We start from the raw sequence: 16,465 nt of genomic DNA, 5'->3' as shown, positions 1-16,465 counted from the left end.
TGATACGGACCGTACACGCGTGTGTAGGGTCCCTATCACTATGGGAGTGCTGGCGTATGCGTACGCCACAGTGATACGGACCGTACACGCGTGTGTCGGGTCCCTATCACTATGGGAGTGCTGGAGTATGCGTACGCCACAGTGATACGGACCGTACACTAGTGTGTAGGGTCCCTATCACTATGGGAGTGTTGGCGTATGCGTACGCCACAGTGATACGGACCGTACACGCGTGTGTAGGGTCCCTATCACTATGGGAGTGCTGGCGTATGCGTACGCCACAGTGATACGGACCGTACACGCCTGTGTAGGGTCCCTATCACTATGGGAGTGCTGGCGTATGCGTACGCCACAGTGATACGGACCGTACATGCGTGTGTAGGGTCCCTATCACTATGGGAGTGCTGGCATATGCGTACGCCATAGTGATACAGACTGACCCTACACACGCGTGTACGGTCCGTATCACTGTGGCGTACGCATACGCCAGCACTCCCATAGTGATAGGGACCCTACACACGTGTGTACGGTCCGTATCACTGTGGCGTACGCATACGCCAGCACTCCCATAGTGATAGGGACCCTACACACGCATGTACGGTCCGTATCACTATGGCGTACGCATATGCCAGCACTCCCATAGTGATAGGGACCCTACACACGCGTGTACGGTCCGTATCACTGCATTTGGGGTGCCCTAGGGCCATGGAACGGACCGTACCTGTGTGTAAATATTGAAATAACATAGGGGACACATGAGGGACAAGTATAAGGGCCTAAATGCATGCTGGTTGTCATGGAGACCAAGTTTAAAGTTTGAATTATTGCATCAGGTGGCCAGCAGAAGTCAGTTGGAAACAATATACTTTGTTGCAAAGTGGTTGTTGACTTGACATCATGCTCAATTTTTAAACCATGCAAAGCCACTCACTGGGGTAGGTTTAAAGGGATTGGAGGAAACGTAGGATGCTAATGTGACTGACCAATCACTCTGTACTCCTGCAAATGAAACAGGCCAGCAAGGCAGATATAAGGCAGCCAGGTCCCATGAGAGAGCACTTGCCTGCACATCCTTTCATTCCACAACACTGCTGCTGCTCGTGATTCCTCTGGCACCATGTACAGGTCTGTGGAGAGGGCCCAGCCATTCACCATGGAGGAGAATATGGCGTTGGTGGATGTGATCCTCCCACAGTACACCATGCTGTATGGTCAACCAGGGGAGCAGATGAGTGCAGACTCCACTAGCTTAGACTGTGCCCCTTTTTTGTGACTGTGACTTCTGGCATTGTGTCCCTGTGTGACAGACATGCAATGTTGTTTCGAGTGGGTCCCAGGGTGGGGAAGGCCTCATGTCTCCCATGCAGAGCATGCTGTAGTTCCTGTGTCCACTCCTCACTTGCATAGTGCTTACTGTGACAATCAATGCATGGTGCATGCCACATTCTGCCTGGCTACTCCTCCTGGGAATGTTGTTGCTACAGTCCTGATGTGATTCTGTGGTCCCCCCAGTGTGACAGGTGACAGTACCCATAGATGTGTGTTTGTTTAGTGTACCTGTGCTGTGAGTGTCCAAATGATGTATTCGTCCCCTGGACATTGGTGTGTGTGTAAGTCCCCTGTCATGTGGGTGAGTGCATATGGGGAGTGTTGCACACCAGCTGCATGAGGGATGTATATATCTGCCCATGTGATGTGAGCAGGGAGCAGTGCTGTGTGACTGTCGTGCTGAGCCAGCCCCACACCTGTGACACCCCCCAGTCTAGTGGCACATGGGCAGAGTGAGGTTTGTAACCGCAGTTGGCAATGGCAGGTGATTGTCCTGTGCCTGTGTGTGTGTCTGTGTACTCTGCTGAGGTAGCGTCAGTGGGCTGGGGCATGTGACTGCTTTGAGGTGCTGTACATAATCCTTGTGTAGCTTGTGATGCACAGTGTGATCCAGGATCATTGATTGTGTGGCCCCCCTCATGCCACCTGTGTACTTTCAATGCCACGTAGTGCATTTTGCCTTCCACAGTGGAGTATGTCCTTATGACAAATGTGCAATGAGTTGCCTGCATACCATGGCCTGTTCAAAGAAGACAAATTGTTAATATGTGTGTCTCTGTGTCATTGCTCAGGTGAATTAAAGTATTCTCACTTTTGCATCCTCACAGGTAGGCGTCCATGCCAAGGGGGAGATATGGAAGCAAGCCGTCAGTGCCGTGAGGAATACGGAGGGTCGGAAGCGGCGCCTAGCCCAGGTGAGGAAACGCTGGCAGGATATCCGGTGCTGGACGAGGAGGATTGTACGGGTCCTGCTGGGGAACTCACCTGAGAGCCGGAAGAACCGTGGGCGCCGGCGTCTGACCCACATCGATAAGCGTGTGCTGGCGGTGGTCTTCCCCGACTTGGATAGGCGCTTACAGGAGAAGCAGCAGCAGGAAGGAGGTAGGTACATGTGTGTTTGTTGTGTGTCACCAGGTTTTGGAAGTGCGCAGTTGCATGGATACACTGCCAGGGTTTACATGTGCAGTGCATAACCAGTGCCCCAAAGTAAACCGGTGCTGTTCTTCCTCCCTTCCCCTCCTTGCCATGTGTTCCCTGGTCTGTGTGTAGTCACTCTTGCACAAGGTAATCTAGGCTGTCAGTTAATCCAAGTGCCCAATGCTTGCAGCATCATGTGTGGGGGTGGAGTGTAACAGGTTTTGGGACCTTGGCTGTGCCCTGGCCAGTTCAGTCATTATGGGGTCCATGTCAGTTGGCACTGATGCTGAGTCCCAACATAGGAGTGTGTCTTTAAAGTGTACTGCCTTCCAGCATGCATGTCCAATGTTTTGCCCTCTGACATGATGTGCATGAGTGGGAGTAATGCATAGTGCAGGGATGGTTGCTTCAGTTGCAGTCATATCCATCCAGGACCATGGAGGTGTGTGGCCACTACCGTGCCCTGGGGCACCTTTTCCTAGGTATCATGTGTGTCATCCAACAATGTGGAAATTCTCTGTGTCTTCGGCATAGGTTGGGCTCTGTGGCATTGTACCCTGGCCTCATCTGTATTGACGTAAACTGTGCTACATGTCCACTGTACAGTGTGACCCAATTTTGCTTGTGCATACTCACAGTGGGCAGTGCCTGTGTGTCTTGGAACGACAATCTGATGATGGTTGATTGTCAATGATATATGTGGACAGGCGCACCAGGGGTAGTTTGTGTACAATCAGGATTTAGTGCAGGCCATGTGTTTTTATCCCAGAGTAAGAGGTGTAAGTACTTCCTCTGTCTCAATCACATTGTCTCAGGTAGGGGGTGCTTTGTGCGGGCAAGGCCTACATGTCCAAATCTGAAGTCTCCCTGCTAGGTCTGGCCTGTGTGTGATGTTTGTCTGGACATACACTCAAGGTGCAGTGACCCAGTCATGTTGTGCATGTTTTAATGTATTAGCTTTGCAGCATGTGCAAAAAGTTAATAGACATGGTTCCTGCTCATCCCTTTTTTGTCAACGCTGTGTGGTACAGATGCGGTGCACGATGGTCTCCAGAGCCTGGCTCCTCTGTCCTATTTGATATCAAGTAATTTGCTGTTGGGTCATGCTCTCCATTGTTTCTCAGTGGCATGGTGGGTCAACCAGCTGTGTGTTGCAGGGCCTACATATGTACCTTGTGTTGTAGATGTTACTCATGTTGCTTTTCAGGCTATGCACTGTGACCTATGTAGATTTGACTCATGTGACATATGTATACAGGTGTCTGATTATTTCCTGTCTCTTCACCTTGCCCACAGCCTCGTCGGGGGACTCCGAGGGAGACACTGGCACGGACCGTGAGGAGGGAGCAGGCACCAGTGGCAGCAGTGCTGTCTTGTCTGGCGCATCGAGTGGCACGGAGGCCGAGGGGAGTGAGGCGGAGGACCTGTCCAGTAACACCACCGACTATGACGCTGACGGGTCTGAGGTTGATCTCCCAGAGGGGGCGGAGGCTGCTCCCACAGCTGACAGCAGCACTCGATCTCTACCCGCCCCCTCGATTCCCATCACCGGCCACCCACTTGCTCTGGTCCCTTCCCGCCGTGCTAGGTCACCACGTGTCTCCTTCTTGCCAGGCACCACACCCCCTGCCCCTGTCTCCACTGCTGCCGCCAATGCCGAGTCTGTGGACATCCTGCGCCAGTTGCAGGTTGGTCAGACTGCGATGCTTAATGTCCTCCATGGCCACACACGAGTGCTCACCCAGATGGAGGCATACATGGAGGGCATCTCAGCTGCGCAGTCTGACCAACGCCAGTTGCTGAGGTCCATTGACTCAACACTGACTGCAGCAGTGGGTCTCCTGCAGCGCTACGTCCCCCCCCCTACCCCTGCACCATCCACACTTCCCACTCCCATGCCTGTCCAAAGCACACCCAGACGTACCCATGCACGCACCCCACCAGACACAGGCACCACACCACCAGGGAAGGCCAAGCGCACACCTCCTGCCACGCACACACAGGGTGAAGTAGGCACACCCACTGGGTCGGGGGCCAAACGGAAGACACGCAGCCACAGTGAGAGTCCACATTCATCACAACCCACTACCTCCAAATCCACTCCCCTCAGCTCTCCTGGCCAGGATTCCACCAAAGAATCCTTCATGGCCGCTCTGTCCCTGAGCCCCAGTGTGACACCACCCCGCAAGCGGTCGAAGGAGTCCCCAGTCAGGGTAGTTGAGTCCCCCCCTCTTTCCACACCCTTCCCCAGTAGCGCTGCGACCCATCCCTCCGACACCCCCCCCCTCATTGGGGCCTGTGGTTCCTTCAGGTGCAGGGGAGACGCTGGAGGACCTTGCAACCGTGTGCAGCGCCATTCTCACCTCCACCTTTGGTGCTGCCCCACCCCCTGTGGTGGAGTCCTCCGTCCCTGCACCCACAACACCTACCCTTGCCCCTCCTGTCCCTGCGGTGCCTGGTCCTTCCTCCCCCACATGATGCCCCCCCCTGTGGAAGCAAAGGAGGTATGAACTGTGCAGGCAAGATAGGGGACACGCGTCCCTATGTGTCCCCCACCAGGAATTGGACTATGGACTGCCCTGTGGGCCTTGTACATATTCAACTTTTAATAACAATTATTTTTTTAATGCTGAATAAAGCTCTGTTTTTTCCCTTTGCACACTACTGCTTTTCTGGTATTGCTGTTGGTGGTGCTGCTCCATGTTTGGGGTGGGGATAATGTGTTAGGTCTCTGGCAAATGTAGTAGTGTGCTGCTCATGGGATGGACCCTGGTATCTGTGTGCCATCACAAGGTATTTGCGAAATACTTTGTTCATGTATGCTCTTACTGCATGGTGACATTGTCCCAAGGTGTGTTCCTTCCTCTGTGGACCCTGACATCCTAAATGTTGTGCTGAGCTGTGTCTACATATCCTTGGTGTGTGACGGATCCGTTCTACTTTGGCTATGCATGCTGGGCAATGTCTCCACCTGCATCATTTGTGGCATCCTTGGTGGTCACTGTACTTGTGTGTGAAGTATATTGAAGTTACTTCATGTGGACATGTTCCCTTTTACACACTATGCATGTGTGTACTCCCAGCCTCGCACACATGTTACGTGTTCTGCAGGGTCTTTGAGCACCGGACTGACAATTGTGGGCATTGTATCTGTGGGTACTGCACCCTTTTCTTTCCATGGGCACTGCTGGGAGGACTCTGCACCCACCCCTCCTGTGTCAGGGCACTGCTGGGAGTGATAGGCACCCACCCTACCAAATGTCTGGGCACTGCTGGGAGGACTCTGCACCCACCCCTCCTGTGTCTGGGCACTGCTGGGAGTGATAGGCACCCACCCCTCCTATGTCTGGGCACTGCTGGGAGGACTCTGCACCCACCCCTCCTGTGTCTGGGCACTGCTGGGAGGACTCTGCACCCACCCCTCCTGTGTCTGGGCACTGCTGGGAGGACTCTGCACCCAGCCCTCCTGTGTCTGGGCACTGCTGGGAGTGATAGGCACCCACCCCTCCTATGTCTGGGCACTGCTGGGAGGACTCTGCACCCACCCCTCCTGTGTCTGGGCACTGCTGGGAGTGATAGGCACCCACCCCTCCTGTGTCTGGGCACTGCTGGGAGTGATAGGCACCCACCCCTCCTATGTCTGGGCACTGCTGGGAGGACTCTGCACCCACCCCTCCTATGTCTGGGCACTGCTGGGAGGACTCTGCACCCACCCCTCCTATGTCTGGGCACTGCTGGGAGGACCCTGCACCCACCCCTCCTGTGTCTGGGCACTGCTGGGAGGACTCTGCACCCACCCCTCCTGTGTCTGGGCACTGCTGGGAGGACTCTGCACCCACCCCTCCTGTGTCTGGGCACTGCTGGGGGTGATAGGCACCCACCCCTCCTATGTCTGGGCACTGCTGGGAGGACTCTGCACCCACCCCTCCTGTGTCTGGGCACTGCTGGGAGGACTCTGCACCCACCCCTCCTATGTCTGGGCACTGCTGGGAGGACTCTGCACCCACCCCTCCTATGTCTGGGCACTGCTGGGAGACTCTGCACCCACCCCTCCTATGTCTGGGCACTGCTGGGAGGACTCTGCACCCACCCCTCCTGTGTCTGGGCACTGCTGGGAGGACTCTGCACCCACCCCTCCTGTGTCTGGGCATGTACGCTCGGGACATACACGGGTGTGGGTACGCTCCATTCATACACGGGTGGGGGTACGCTCCGTACATACACTGGTGGGGTGTGGGTACGCTCCATTAATACACGGGTGGGGGTACGCTCCGTACATACACTGGTGGGGTGTGGGTACGTTCCATTCATACACGGGTGTGGGTACGCTCCATTCATACACGGGTGTGGGTACGCTCCATTCATACACAGGTGGGGGTACGCTCCGTACAGTCCCGTACCCATGATCTGCAGGCCTGGGTAACGTACCGTACCCACACCTTAGGAGCGTGGCTACGGGTCGTACCACGCCCACCCCTACATCACCCCAACAATGGCGGTACGGCCCGTACCCACGTTCTGAAGGCCTGGGTACGGGCCGTACCAGCATTGTTGGGGTGATGTAGGGGTACACGGCACCGTACCCAGGCCTTCAGAGCGTGGGTACGGGTCGTACCACGCGTACCCCTACATCACCCCAACAATGCTGGTACGGCCCGTACCCAGGCCTTCAGAACGTGGGTACGGGCCGTACCGCCATTGTTGGGGTGACGTAGGGGTGGGCGTGGTACGACCCGTACCCACGCTCTGAAGGCGTGGGTACGGTACGTACCGGTATTGTTGTGTTGCCGGTTCGCGTCAACATCTACTTCCGTTGTGGCAGACGCTTGCGTTGCTGGACACGCCCCCACCCCCTCGAGGTGACCAGGTCCTGCAGGTCAGGTATGTCCAGGGCATGTGTGATTTGTGACTTGGGTGGGGGTTATGTGTCCTGCTCTGCCCCCCCCCCTTTGCCCCTGGCTGTTGTTCTGACCTTCTGCGGCGTCTGCGTCGGTTCCTGTAGAGCAGGTGGACTGCTATGAGTGCTGGGATGACACGTAGGTTCGGGTCCATGGCTGTCCGTCGCGTACAGGTGCTCCTTGTGCGCGTCGTCCTGATTTCCCGGCAGTTTTTGGCAGCCGGAGAATTTAATCCGTGCGGGGTGACGTCGGTGCGGATCGTACTTCCTGGTTCGTGAAACGCAGCCTGAATGCGTCCCGACGTCACGTCGGCGCTGTCTCGGATCACATTGGTATGTATTTTTTTCGTCGGTCGGTGTTTTTTACGATTCGCACGGAAATGGTGTTTCCATGCGAATCGTACTTGCATTTTTGTAATGTTTTTTTCCCGGGTACGAGTCGGACGGAGAAAACGCTCCGACCGACGGTTCGTACCCGGTTTTTCCAGGATCGTAATCGACCCCAAAGTATTTATTATGGACTTATAACTTTCTAGGGGAATCCCCAACTCTTAGAATCCCCAAGATGTGGGGAAAAAGCACACACATTTGGCCTGTATACCTTTTGTAAAACAAAAAACAGTAATGAAGGCCTAATCGCAAAGTGCTCCAAACATCAAAAAAGGCTTCCGCATTGAGGGTGGAAAAGGCTCAGCAGCTAAGGGGTTAAGTTGTCAGAATATTAAGGGGATCATTTACAAGTCCCTATTGCTATGGAAACGTAACTTTTTCCAATGTTTCTGTGGCGATAGGGGCTTGGTATTATTTACAAGGCAGCATTAATTCACTTAACGTGGCTTAACGCTGCCTTATAAATAAGGCCCCCTTTCACGCTGTGCTTAGCGTGAAAGGGGTGGGCAGTGGGTGTTGCGGTGGGCGTTCCACCGCAACACCCATTGATTTGGCACTGCCCCCTATTTACAAGGGTGGCGTAAATAGGAGTCAGCGCTAAAATAAAGACCAGGGAAAACATGGCGAAACAAGGAGAAAAGCTTTATTGCTCCTCGATTTTACTTTTTCCATGTGTGTTGCCTTGTGCAGCACACATGGAAAAAGCAAAACGCCTTGGATTGTTTATGTGTAGGAAGGTGTCCCTTCGTGCACATAAACAATCTTTTTTTTAAAATGACATTTTGTAACTTCCATGTGTGCTGCATTAAGCAACACACTTTGAAGTGACAAAACGGCATTTAAAGATTGCAGGTCCATTTACATTATTTAGAGCCACTTTACTAGCCACACATTTATTTATTACTGCTATTTTCCTATGTGATGCTGGAAAACTGCAATGTTTGCCACTGTCGAAACCACTGTGGGAGGGTGATCCCAACATTAACAGACACTGGTTTCTGTGCTACATTAGGAATCTATTGACCCTCTCTGTATTACCTGCACTGTATATATCTGTTGTCACTCAGTTTTTCAATGTGCACACCCTCAGTGCTTGAATACATTTGTTTTTGACTACATACTATTGAATATACATATTTGACAAGGCGAGGCTTCTTGGCTTTGACATTGCTTGTTCATTTAACTCTGTACTAATAAATAAGCTGCAGAGGAGATAAAGGTTTTCTCTACTCTACTGGAGTCGGCAGTACAAGGGTGCAGTACCGCAGGTCCTTACTAGATGTCCCTGTAGAGTCAGGCGCACAAGGGTGCAGTACCGCAGGTCGTTACTAAATGTCCCTATAGAGTCAGCGGCACAAGGGTGCTGTACCGCAGGTCGTTACTAGTTGTCCCTGTAGAGTCAGGCGTACAGCACCTTAGAGTCAGGCGTACAAGGGTGCAGTATCGCAGGTCGTTACTAGATGTCTCTATAGAGTCAGCAGCACTCAGCATAGAGCCACAGGGCACTGTTATGAAATTTACTGATAATAAACGCACATAATTAATTACTTAATGAATGACAACATTATTTATCTAACAACCATTTGCTAAGATCAAAGCCTCCCAAAACATTTCTACACACTACGCCTCTAAAATCTCTGTTACTGCGCGAAATAACAACTGATATGACGTCCACCCTTTCTGTACCAGGGGGGATGGAAATGCGTAATAACTAGAAGAAACGCAAATTCAACACATTCTCTAACGCTTGACACTGACAGCATGATACCTGTTCGTGAATGACAAGGATTTGCGCAATGGATTGTGGGTATGACGGTGCTTGCACAAAGGATTCTGGGATATGTTAACTTCCTGTTCAAAGGCCCGCCCCCTGTCCTTCACTTGAGAAGCTACGGGTGATTCAAAGGTTACCACGGGCGTCCCCGAGTTCCTGTGGGTGAACATACCCAAAATGAGCCTTTATGGCCGTTTCATCAAACGAAAAATAAAACGGTGTGAATGAATGTCCGCTTAAGTCTTATGAAATGCGTTTTGTATGTTATGACTAAGGACACAAACTTATTAACGCTCATCAGAAGTTTGCCTGACCCAGTGCATCCCAACTCCATTAACAGCACCAGAAACAGCTAGCCCGGTTCAGAGAGTTCAGGCAGGTCTACCCCATCTCAATGCCCTCTGTCCTTTTACATCCATCAGACTCAGTCCATCCAGTTCAAAGCAATTCAAGTCCTACTCACATGCACCAGAACCAGAGTGACCCTGCCACGTCCATTCTAGTCCCATTAACCCCTAACACAGCCGGCATGGGCCTGTCCAGTCCATCTGGTTGCCTCATTCAAACTGAATCAGCCTGGTGGTGTCCAGTCCCATTCCCAAACTGAACAAGCCAGCCCCACGCAGTGTGTTCACACACCATCAATATTCATACAACCCTGCCAGACCAAGCCATTCTAGGTGCATGCACATAATGGAGCAGGGTTACAATTTTGTACCCTACCCGAATCATGAAGACCCCTTAAAGTGAGTTTTAACTAAAATTCTGTGTGATACTAACGAACACAAAGGGGGGGTTTTGCATGGCAAAGTTTGAATAAAACTACTAAAAGCATGTGAGTGAAAAGCATGTGTAACTTGCGTTTGCATCAAAAGCATACTAGTCTATGTATCCACAGTCTTATATATGCCCATTTGTAAGTTGTGCATATGTTACTGAAAATGCTTGGAGTTCTCTGCTTACGCTAGGTAACCACTAACAGTTATTAATAAAATGATGGGTGGTAGACAAAGACCTAAAAATCCCTGAATTAATACTTCTCTTTATCTGTTTTGCACTAGTTTGCGTTTGGGCCTAGTTAAAATGGCCGCTAGCGTGATACCTCGTGCTGTCAAAATGGAAGCCAAACAAGATGGGGCCCGCATCTGCGCATTGTTATCATGAACTCTATGTGCCTCCTGAGAACGTCCTGATGACCAAGGTCGCCTCGAAAACCTCACAATGACAGAGCCATTGTTTATTGAGTATACGAGGAGCGTGAGAACCGGCAAAGAAAATTATGCTGATGCTGTGGACAGTTCATCGCTGAATTGTGCTTATTTGTTTCAAATGTATAATATTATGAATAACTGTATTTTACTAATAGGACACCTTTTGTCAAAACTAGTCTGAACGGGAGATGTGAGTTTAGGTCATGCCTGTCATCTTTCCAACCAATCATAACGCTAGTTTTACCGAGATTGTAACTTTTTGAGTGTAGTGAGCCAGGAAAATGGGTATAAAGGATGGTCCCTTGGGTAAGAAAAAAAAATCCTTCCTTTGGATTATATCAGAGCACATCATTTTTGAGGACTACGCTGATTGAATTGCTGTCCGAGCTGATCAGACACCATTTGGATTAGGAACGAGAACGTTGTGGGTGCAGCCTGGGAGGAGTTCGGCCAAGGAGGATTGGTTTTTTAGCCAGTTAGATTAGATCGGCGCTATGTGACGGTTTAGCTGATGGACTTATCGATTTTACCTATTCTGTGATCTGCAGTCTGCCAACCTGTCCTGGTGGATTTTTCCTCATCACCCTAGGCCTGGGGTGTGAGTTTCCAGCTCCTTAGTAATAGGTAAATATGCACAAATGCTAATTAATAAACTTGTCTAAATTGCACTTTCTTAAATCGCTGCTAAAATGTTGATTATTGATTTTAAATGATTCCCTAAAGCTAAATTGAGATTTAATCATTTCCTAAAATTTAGATAAAGATTCAAAATTCAAAAGTAAATAAAATGTGTCTGTGGCCTTTTAAATTTGTTGTAGAAATTTGCATAAGTAATTCAAGAGATTAAGCAGGACTTAATCACCATCAACTATTCAACTATATTCGTCTATCGACCGGTCTAGTGGGATAATTGAAGGTTAAGTATATAAGTGTATGATTTACTGATTTACCCCTAACTGATCCAGCACCTCATAATCAGGGACCAGATGGATGATATGTGTTGTTGTGTAGTGTTATGGGCCCCACTGCGCAAATGTGAGTGATTTAAGGTCCTTGATCTATGATAAATGTTGCCGTGCTGTGTCACACACACACCAGAACCAGCCTATAGTGTTGCTAACTCCCTGTTTTTAGGTCGAGCCTAGAGTCAGCGTGCAAGCGCTGCACTGGTGAAGATCTGCTGTTGTTCAGTACGTGAGAGAAGGCCCACCCACTCTCCCACCATATTTTTTATTGGCTTGTGTCTTTGTCCTTCCTAAATGCTGTCTTCTGACACCTTCATAGGCTTGTTAGTCCCTCCATAGTACGGCCATGTCGTCTTTTGTATCCTCCCATGGCTACTGGCCCCTTTACTTGGTTGTTACAAAGTGCGTGTACTATTTATTTTTCAGAGCTTCCACAGCGGGTGCCTTTAGCAAGGCTGTTTACGATTATGTGCGCTTCTGGAAGAGGTGAGGGGGCAAGGGCTGGGGCTTTGAAGGTGTCTGTTTACAGCGCAGGGCTCTTGTTGTTCTTAATGAGGGGTCAACTTGCTCGGCTGCCTCCCTCAAATGTGCATGATTATCAGTAAAGGAACCAGATTTATTCTAAGTTCCACGGCGTGAGCGTTCAAGGTGGCTCCAGTAATCAGTGTTTGGTGCATCAAACGTACTTCACCCACCCGGATTGTACCTTAGCTTTCATACGTCACTGCTCCAATGCTAGCAGGGAAGCCACGCCTACGCCTCAACTTCGCTCGCCAGGGCTTTTGCAATGCTGTCGCCCACGCATCCAGGCAACTGGGGAAGCCGCTGATCGAGGACAAGATTTTTAACCAAATCCTCTACTACCTTCCCCAGCTCTACAAACTCAACCGGGATGTACTTGTAGAACTTAAAGACAGGATGGCCCATTGGTAAAAACACCGCTATGCTGATAAGTGGGCGTCTGCAAATTATGCTTAGTATTTCTCAAATTATAAGTGAAAACATCTCACCCCTCCTCCCAGTCGAGTGCTGCTTAATGCATTTTAGTTAAAAAAAAAAAAAAATCAAGTAAAGGTATGTCGCTTCCCTTGTAGGGAATGCTTTACTCCATTACATCCTAATTTATAGGACAAGCACCATAAATGCCTCTGTATTTTCCTCTGCTCCCCCTCCCCTCGTGTTGTCCACATTCCCTTTATTCCCGTACCCCTCCCCACTTGCGGTGACCTTTGAGGTAACCACCCTAATCCCCTCCTGTAGTCCATGTTTACCAGGCTCCCACCCCCTCCCAGTGTCCGTGTTAAACATGCTCCCGCCCCCCGGTTCTGTCACGTGGACCCAAAACTTGGATTCAGCCACTTGACACACTATTAATTTACTTGCCCACCCCGGGGATCCTGAACCCAATGAATTTCTAATAATTGCAGCCTGGAAGGGTGGGGGCACAGCTGTCACCCCACAGCCCTGTCATGTCCCCGGGTCAGCCTAATTTGACAATAAAGTGTGGCTCGGTGCAGGCCTGATGGCCGATGGGTTATTGCAGTGCAAGGGGAGAGAGTCCATTTTGCCTAATTAGAACCGCGGCTGGAAGCTGCTTCACAGTCTCCAGAGAATGGCTGGGGGTGTGGGGTGTTTCACATGGTGAGGGTCTGCCCTTCTCCCTGGCAGGGCTTTAATTTCTTAACCGCCCGCTTTGTGTAAACAGTGCATTGCAGTGATTAAAAGAGCCTTGTTTGGTATCGAGCCCCTGTGGCACGCTCGAAAGTTCACTGCGCAAAGACAATGACCGCACTCCCCCACCCACCTCAGCATCCGTCATTTCAGACCTTGGGGCAGATTTACAAGCCCCATGCGCCACATTTAGCCCGCCGCCGCTGCTTCATTTCTGTGACACAGAGTCAGCGTAAATCATGCGCCACGTTGCGCCTTATTTACAACGTGACGCATCTTGTGAGATGCGTCACTTTGTAAAGCCCTGCGCCACATGAAACCTGCGTTAAGTTTCATGTGGGCGTTCCGGCGCAGAGTGGGCGTTTCGTCACAGGAACACCTCGTAAAAGTAATGCAGTGAAATCTACAAGATTTCACTGAGTTACTTTTACGTCCCTGCTCGTCAAAACCCTGCGCCTGCTTGAAGCAGGCGTAAGGAGTGACGCAGCATGTTAGGCATAGGGCGCCCCTGAGCATTGCTGGAGCGCGTCGCGCTTGTGCCTACTACTCCAGCAATGCGCCGCCCTTATGCCACAGGATGCGACACACATCGCCCTATCCTTGCACCACGGTGCGCCGCATTATAAATGCGGCGCATTTGTGGTGGCACATGGAGGGAATTGCGTGTCGCATCTTTTCTGGTGCATCCCTGCTGATTTGCAGAGATGTGCCAGAACTCGTAAATCTGCCCCCTTATCCCCAAGTGTTTTATTAGAAGGGATGCGCCTGGAATCCTCGCTTGTGTCTAGCGAGCTATCTATTTTACTATTGTTGCGAATAAAAGCAAAGCAAAAAATAAAAAGGCTAAAATTGTGTATGAAAACCGAACAAACAAATGCTGACATGTGGTGACTTCGTAGTGTGGTTATCCAGGTACATGCCATTTTTACTTCTTTATATGCAATCTTTATTTATAAAATATTCACGTTGTGTGTGCGTGGAAGCATTTTTAAATTACTGATAAGCGAGAACGTCAGGGTGCATGTTAAAGTCACGCTTGTAAACGTCATCTGAAGGGGAGTGCAAAAGACAGCCAAAGCCTGGCCGCGAGGCTGTAGGGGTCATGCGGTTGCATGGGCAGGATCAAGGATGACAACTTTCTTAGTCCAGCACCTGTCTAGGATCACACAGCGTACACCGAGTGGCGCCTTCGCGTGTTTCCACAGCAAATGGAGGTCTTGCGCCGCTAATTATTCCAAAGGAGCTGCTCACAGGATTGCAAAGTTCTGTAGGTACAGCAGTCTGAGGATTTCCAGTGTGCTTTTGATATCTTCTTTTAAATTTCACTTAAAATGATTTTAAATTAAGGCAACTGAAAATTATCTTAAATTAAGGCCACTTTTGCGTTGAGTTTAAGCTATTGGCATTGTAAATGACAATGCCTTTTATTTATGTTTGCAAAACCAAAACCTAAATAAAAGGCAGTGTCATTTACAATGCCAATAGCTCAAACTCGCGTAAATGCGAGACCTAGTGCATTGTAAATGCTTGTTTGTATTGGCCTGACCAGTATATTAATGTCCCAGCATAAAAAAGCCTTCATTTTATCCTCATGTCAGTGCACATTTAAAACCACAAACATAAGGTTAAAGCACTTTAAAATGTGTCCCCGTGCTGCTTTAATGGTCCATAGCTATAAATAAATAATTAAAGTAACTAAAGAAAGAAAAGCAGTGTTAAAAATGAATACTGACTATTAAGTATAAAGTCCATTTTATCATGTGTGGGCCTTCGCAGAATTTTAAAACAGTTCAGTGGGAAAGGAGGTGACGCGACTGGCCTATCTCACTCCACCTTGACCCATTCACAGCACAACTCACCAGTGACAAGTGCTGCCCAGTAACTTACTGCCAAATCGGCCAGGCACCACACTGTATATACCACAGGGGTGCAGTGCCGCAGTCGTCACTAGGAGTCCCTAATTATGTCTGCGAGGCACTGCACTGAATATAACCCCGAGGGTGCAGCGCCAGAGGCTTTCACTAGGAGCCAGTGGAGTCCTGTACGGCAGAGGTCTACAAACGTTTTTGATCTGAGCCCCCCTAATCAAAATGTTTGAAAGTTGGACCCCCTCCAAAACTATATGGTAAGGATTTAGGGAGTTGAAGGTGGAGGGATGATCACAAGGGGTGGGGATCATGAAATCATTTTATGGGTGCTTTTCTGTAGCTTGTGATCCACACTAAATGTGGGACTTATAAAAAAGCAACAGCATTGAACAAGAACAGAACTGACCAAAAACACTACTGCCCATAATTGGGGTGCTGTGGGCGACCATATACTCCACCAGCTCCACTAATGATAGCTGAAGCCCTGAGAAGCAGGCTGTCTCCTCTTCTTTCACTCCTTGCCCACCATGTCTGACCATCACATCAATCTCGAAACAAATCTCCTTCAGAAAGAAAATGAGCTACAGCATGCTACCCCCTTTTCCACGCCAGGAGCGCCATCTGCCCTGATACTAGCACGGAGTCCCCATGTCTTCTTTTTATTGTAAAACATTCCTAATTGCACTGCAGTGGGCACCTGGGTAAAGGTGTCACTGCACCTGTTTCACTAATGATAGCTTCTGCCTTCCTGTCGCCTAACAACACGGGCTTCTGTCTCACACCATCCCTCTCCCTCCCATCTTTCATCGTCCCTTTCCCTCCCATCTCTCATCATCCCTCTACCTCCCATCTCTCAGCATCCCTCTACCTCCCATCTTTCATCGTCCCTCTCCCTCCCATCTCTTATTGTCCCTCCCTCCCATATCTCAGCGTCCCTCTACCTTTCCCTGCCATCTCTCAGCATCCCTCTACCTCCCATCTTTCATCGTCCCTCTCCCTCCCATCTCTTATTGTCCCTCCCTCCCATATCTCAGCGTCCCTCTACCTTTCCCTGCCATCTCTTAGCATCCCTCTTCGTCCCATCTCTCATCATCCCTCTCCCTTCATTCTCTCAGCGTCCCTCTCCCTCCCATCTCTCCACATCCTTCTCCATCTCATCTCTGATCTCTCATCGTCCCTCTACCTCCCATCTCTCAACATCCCCCTCCCCGTTCTCTCATCGC

Source organism: Triturus cristatus, chromosome 4_2, assembly GCF_964204655.1.
Source record: "Triturus cristatus chromosome 4_2, aTriCri1.1, whole genome shotgun sequence".
NCBI lineage: Eukaryota > Metazoa > Chordata > Amphibia > Caudata > Salamandridae > Triturus > Triturus cristatus.
Note: the sequence above shows the minus strand (reverse complement) of the source record.